This window comes from Nicotiana tomentosiformis, chromosome 8 (genome assembly GCF_000390325.3).
Source record: "Nicotiana tomentosiformis chromosome 8, ASM39032v3, whole genome shotgun sequence".
Lineage (NCBI taxonomy): Eukaryota > Viridiplantae > Streptophyta > Magnoliopsida > Solanales > Solanaceae > Nicotiana > Nicotiana tomentosiformis.
Window position 1 is genome coordinate 124,948,383 of NC_090819.1, and position 6,302 is coordinate 124,954,684.

The following is a 6,302-nucleotide window of genomic DNA, read 5'->3' on the forward strand; positions in this document are numbered from 1 at the left end:
AGATGTCAGTAACCGATTATGAGGCGAGGTTTTCTGAATTATCTCGCCATGCACTAATGATACTCCTTACTGAGGCGGAGAGAGTGCGAAGGTTTGTAGCTGGTTTACATACTGGTATTCAGGCTACTATGGCTCGAGAGGTTAAGATGGGTACTTCTTATGAGCGAGTTGTGGAGATAGCCCGGAGGATTGAGGGTGTACGTCAGCGGAGCCGAGAGCAGATTATGAGAGATAAGCGGTTCAGGTACTCTGGAGAGTTCAGAGGTGCTCCGTCCGAGGGCAGAGGTCAGTTTGTGAGGGGACAGTCCAGCAGACCCCCATATCCAGCACCACCACTTCCTCGAGGTGCTCCAGTGCGACCTTATCTCAGTGCTATCCTAGAGAGTTCTTACCGCCTACCAGCTATTCAGGGTCCTTCAAGTGGGTATTCAGGTCCCCAGGGCCAGACACTTAGTCAGCAGCCCATCACACCGAAGAGTTGTTATGAGTGCGGGGATCCCAGTCACGTGTAGAGGTTTTGCCCCAGGTTTTGAGGTAGACCCGTACAGCAGGGTCAGCAGCCTATGCTTACCGAACCAGTTGCTCCACCAGTAGTCCGACCACCCAGAGGTGGAGGAAAGATGGGTAGGGGTCGTCCTAGAGGTGGAGGTCAGCCAGGCGGAGGCAAGCCAATTGGCGCTCCAGCTCGGTTCTATGCTTTTCCGGCTAGACCAGGTGCAGAAGCCTCAGATGTCGTGATTACATGTATTATTTCTGTTTGTGGCAAAGATGCCTCCGTTTTATTTGATCCAGGTTCCACATATTCATATGTGTCATCTCTATTTGCTCCATTCCTAGGTTTTTCTCGTGAGTCCTTGAGTACTCCTGTTTATGTGTCCACTCCTGTGGGAAATTCTGTTGTCGTGAACCAGATCTACCGGTCCTGTATTATTACATTTTGTGGTTATGAAACTAGAGCAGATCTCCTATTGCTTGAGATGACCGATTTTGAAATTATTCTGGGTATGGACTGGTTATCTCCATATCATGCTATTCTAGATTGTCATGTTAAGACTGTTACCTTGTCTATTCCAGCATTGCCTAAGCTGGAGTGGAAGGGTTCGCATGTTAGTTCATTTAATAGAGTTATTTCTATTATAAAGGCTCAACACATGGTTGAGAAGGGTTGTTTGGCTTATCTAGCCTATGTTCGGGATACTACTGCAGAGTCTCCTGCTATTGATTTAGTGCCTGTAGTTCGGGAGTTTCCCAATGTATTTACGTCAGATCTTCCAGGTATGCCACCTGATCATGATATTGATTTATGTATTGACTTGGCTTCAGATACCCAGCCTATATCTATCCCACCATATCGCATGGCTCCGAAAGAATTGAAAGAACAACTTGAAGAGTTACTATCCAAAGGGTTTGTCAGACCGAGTGTATCGCCTTGGGGTGCACCAGTATTATTTGTGAAAAAGAAGGATGGAACAATGTGGATGTGTATTGATTATCGCCAATTGAACAAAGTCACTATTAAGAAAAAGTACCAGTTGCCGCGTATTGATGATCTATTTGACTAGTTGCAAGGTGCTAGGGTATTCTCTAAGATCTACTTGAGGTCGGGGTACCATCAGTTGAAGATTCGGGATTCAGATGTTTCGAAGACTGCTTTCCGTACTAGATATGGTCATTATGAGTTTCTGGTAATGTCTTTTGGTTTAACTAATGCACCGGCAGCATTTATGGATCTGATGAACAGGGTATTCAGGCCATATATTGATTTGTTTATCATTGTCTTCATTGATGACATATTAATCTATTCGCGCAGTAAGGAGGAACATGAGCAGCATATGAGATTAGTGCTTCAGACATTGCGGGAATAAAAGTTGTATGCTAAGTTCTCTAAATGTGAATTCTGGCTTGAGTCTGTAGCATTTTTGGGACATATTGTATCGGGCGAAGGTATTAAAGTTGATCCCAAAAATATTGAGGCAGTTCAGAATTTGGCATCGTCCCACTTTGGCGACAGAGATTAGGAGTTTTCTGGGTTTGGCAGGTTATTATCGTCGGTTCGTGGAAGGTTTTTCATCTATTGCAGCACCTTTGACCAAATTAACCTAGAAGAGTGCTCCATTTCGATGGTCCGATGATTATGAGGTGAGCTTTCAGAAGTTCAAGACATCATTGACTACATCACCAGTGTTAGTGTTGCCTTCTGGTTCGGGGATGTATACAGTGTATTACGATGCTTCACGCGTTGGCTTGGGTTATGTATTGATGCAGGAAGGGCAAGTTATTCCATATGCTTAACGTCAGCTGAAGCCCCACGAAAAGAATTATCCGGTACATGATTTGGAGTTAGCTGCGATTGTTCACGCTCTTAAGATTTGGAGGCATTATCTTTATGGGGTGTCTTGTGAAGTTTACACTGATCATCGTAGTTTGAAGCATTTGTTCAAGCAGAGGGATCTAAATTTGAGGCAACGCAGATGGCTGGAGTTACTAAAAGATTATGATATTACTATCTTGTATCATCCGGGTAAAGAAAATGTGGTTGCAGATGCCTTGAGCAGAAAGGCAGAGAGTATGGGTAGTTTGGCTTTCATTTCAGCAGAGGAAAGGCCATTAGCCTCAGATATTCAATCCTTGGCTAACAGACTTGTGAGGCTGGACATTTCAAAGCCCAACCGAGTTCTTCCATGTGTTGTGGCCCAATCTTCACTATTGGAGCAGATCAAGGCTTGCCAGTATGATGACCCACACCTGGTGGTTCTTCGTGAAACGGTACTACGAGGTGATGCCAAGGAAGTTACTATTAGAGCGGATGGTGTTCTGCGACTCCAGGATCGTCTATGTGTTCCTAATGTGGATGGGCTGAGGCACACAGTTCTCGATATTCTATTTATCTAGGTGCTACTAAGATGTATCGTGACTTGAGGCAACATTATTGGTGGCGACGAATGAAAAAGGACATAGTTGAGTATGTAGCTCGGTGTCTAAATTGTCAGCAAGTTAAATATGAGTACTAGAGGCCAGGTGGCCTACTTCAGCAGATGACCATACCAGAGTGGAAATGGGAACGAATTACTATGGATTTTGTAGTTGGGTTGCCACGGACCTTGAGGAAATTTGATGCAGTTTGGGTGATTGTTGACAGGTTGACTAAGTCGGCACATTTTATTCCTGTTGTGACTACGTATACTTCAGAGAGGTTGGCTCAGATTTATATTCAGGAGATAGTTCGATTGCACGGTGTGCCAATTTCCATCATATCAGATAGAGGTCCTCAGTTTACTTCATATTTCTGGAGAGCAGTACAGAGTGAGTTGGGGACCCGTGTAGAACTAAGCACAACCTTTCATCCGCAGACCGATGGACAGATAGAGAGGACAATTCAGATTTTGGAGGATATGCTCAGGGCATGTGTGATTGACTTTGGAGGTCAGTGGGATCGTTTCCTGCCTTTGGCCGAGTTTGCTTATAATAACAGTTACCAATCCAGCATCGAGATGGCTCCATTTGAGGCTTTATATGGTCGGCGATGTCGTTCACCTATCGGATAGTTTGAGCCAGGTGAGGCTAAGTTATATGGTACTGATTTGGTAATGGATGCCTTGAAAAAGGTAAAGTTGATTCAGGAGTGACTTCGTACAGCACAGTCCAGACAAAAGAGATACGCGGATCAGAAAGCGTCGTGATATATCATTTATGGTAGGTGAATAAGTTCTCTTGAAGGTTTCGCCGATGAAGGGAATTATGAGATTCGGGAAGAAGGGCAAGTTGAGCCCAAGGTTTATAGGCCCAGTTGAGGTGTTGAAACGAGTTGGAGAGGTTGCTTATGAGCTTGCCTTGCCTCCCAGCCTATCGGGAGTTCATTCGGTGTTTCACGTATCTATGCTCCGGAAGTATCATGCCGACCTATCACATGTGTTAGACTACAGCACAGTTCAGCTAGATAATAGCTTGGGTTATGAAGAGGAGCCAATTTCCATTGTTGATAAACAGGTTCGCTAGTTGAGATCCAAGAGGATTTCTGCAGTAAAAGTCCAGTGGAGGGGCCAACCAGTCGAAGAAGCGACTTGGGAGACCGAGGAAAACATGCAGAGCAGATATCCATACTTATTCAGCACTTCAGGTATAATTCTAAACCCGTTCGAGGACGAACGTTTGTTTAAGAGGTGGAGAATGTAATGACCCAACAAGTCATTTTAACTTTTAGAACCCCGTTCCCTAAAATAAAACTTTTCGTAGGTTCTTGTAATGATTTATGACTTGCGGGGATGGTTGGTTCGGGATTTAGAAGTGTTTGAGGTGAAACCGGAACACTTGGTTCCTTAAATTGGCCTTAAAGTGCCAAGTTTGACTTCGGTCAACATTTTGAGAAAACGACCCCGGAATAGAATTTTAATGATTCCAACAGCTCCGTATGGTGATTTTGGACCTAGGAGCGTGATCGAAATTTTACTTGGAAGTCCGTAGTGAAATTAGGCCTGAAATGGCTAAAATAGGAATTTAAAGTTTGACCGGGGAGTTGACTTTTTGATATCGGAGTCGGAATCCAATTCCGAAAATTTTTATAGCTCCGTTATGTAATTTATGACTTGTGTGAAAAATTTGAGGTCAATCGGAGTTGATTTGATAAGTTCCGACATTGAATGTAGAAGTTAAAAACTCTTAGTTTCATTAAGCTTGAATTGGGGTATGATTCATGGTTTAAGCGTTGTTTGATGTGATTTAGAGGTTCGACTAAGTTCGTATGATGTTTTAGGACTTGTTGGTATATTTGGTTGAGGTCCCGAGGGCCTCGGGTGAGTTTCAGATGGTTAACGGATCAAAAGTTGGACTTAAAAAGCTGCTGCAGTTTTCTCTTCTGCTGCATATTCTGGGTTGTGATCGAGCCCCAGATATCGATCCCACGATCGAGGTCTGAGTCGAAGCCAGGGATGAGACTCAGTATCGAAGCCTCGATCTAAGGCAAGGCTCGAGGGCATGATCGAAGGTCCAGCTTGAGGGCCAGGATCGAGACCCAAGATAGAGGGTCACAATCGAAGGCTCAAGCTCGATGCCATGATTAAGGGTATGATCGAAGGCCCAACCTCGATACCCTGATCGAGGCCATGACCGAGGTCCAGGCTCGAGCCTTTGATCGAAGTTGCGATCGAAGGCAAGGCTCGAGGGCATGATCGAAGGTATGGCTCGAGGCTAGGATCGAGACCGAAGGCTGCTGGGCAGTTATAAAAACAGAGAACATTCGTCCCATTTTCCATTTTTGGCGAACTTGAGCTTGAGCAGAGGTAACTTTTGGCAGATTTTCAAGGGAAAAACATTGGGGTAAGTGATTCTAACTCGGATTTGGTCTACATATACAAGTATATCATTATTTACACAATTTAATTAGTGTTTTGAGATTGAAATTTGGAAAAGTTTAGAAATCTCATAGAAACGAAATTTTGAGATTTCGGTATCGATTCGGAGTGGGATTTGAGTGAAACTAGTATGGTTTGACTCGTAATTGAATGGGTTGTCGGATTTCATAACTTTCGCCGGATTTCGAGATGTGGGCCCCGCGGGAGAAGTTTTATTAAAATTGTAGTATTTCCTTATAGAATTTATTTCCTATAATTTTTAGTGATTGTATCGAATTATTTTGGCTATATTCGAGCGAGACAGAGTTGGATAATCGTGTAAAAGGCCTTATAGTAGATTAAATTGGAGCAAGGCGAGGTAAGTCTCTTGTCTAATCTTGTGAGGGGGAAATTACCTTGTAAGTGACTAAAATTAAATAATTGTTGCTAATTGTGGAGGGGGGAGGCTACGTACGCACGAGGTGACGAGAGTCCGTGCGTAGCTACTATTAATGCTAAAGTCCGGGTAGTTTAGGACTCAAAGCATGTATTACTTGTGTAAATTTTATTCTTTGATTAATTAATATTAATTGATATATATATATGAATATATTGTGAATTGTTTGATAAAGTTATTAAAGGATGAAAATCTCATAGGCTTGATTTCTATTTAAATCAATTAATTGTAAAAGAAATTGTTCTCCTCCCAAATTTATCTTATAATAAACATACTGTCCTTCCGGAGGCACATAAGAAAATGTCCCCCTTTCTTGTGGAGCGGGCCGAATGCCTCGGCAGGATAGATGCATCTATGGATCGCGCCGCACGTCCCTCGGCAGCCGTACGTCCTCGGCAGAAATCGTGCTTAATAATAATAATTACACGATACTTTAATAATTTATTTCAGCTTGAGAAGCTAATTAATAAATTGGAAAAATCCTTGGAATTTAATGAATTATTATTCTTGCTTGTTTA